This window comes from Penaeus monodon, chromosome 31 (genome assembly GCF_015228065.2).
Source record: "Penaeus monodon isolate SGIC_2016 chromosome 31, NSTDA_Pmon_1, whole genome shotgun sequence".
NCBI classification, from domain to species: domain Eukaryota; kingdom Metazoa; phylum Arthropoda; class Malacostraca; order Decapoda; family Penaeidae; genus Penaeus; species Penaeus monodon.
The window spans coordinates 26,731,395-26,731,847 of NC_051416.1; positions in this window are offsets into that span (position 1 = coordinate 26,731,395).

The window sequence follows — 453 nt, forward strand, 5'->3', positions numbered from 1 at the left end:
GGGGGGAATATGGGGGGATTGGGGTTTGGTTAATAATAAGATAAGAAAATTATTAATATTTTTATATAAATATTAAAATTTTAGAGGAAGAAGAGAGATATGAAAAGGAGATAGAAAATAAGAATTAAAAAGATATATATAATAAAAATTAAAAAAGGGGAAGGATATAAAATATATTTTAATAAAAATTATAAAGAAATAATAAAGAGATATTTTAAAGTATATATATATAATAAATATAAAATTGAATATAGAATAAAATAAGAAAATAATATTTAAAGGGGGAAGATATTTTAATATATTATTTTTATATATATATATAAAATTATTTTTTTTATTTTGGTTAAAATTGGGTTTTTTTTTTTTTTTTGGGGTTTTTTTTTTTATTAATATATAATATATATATTTTATATATATTTTTATATAATTATAATAATAAACTATCTTTTAATT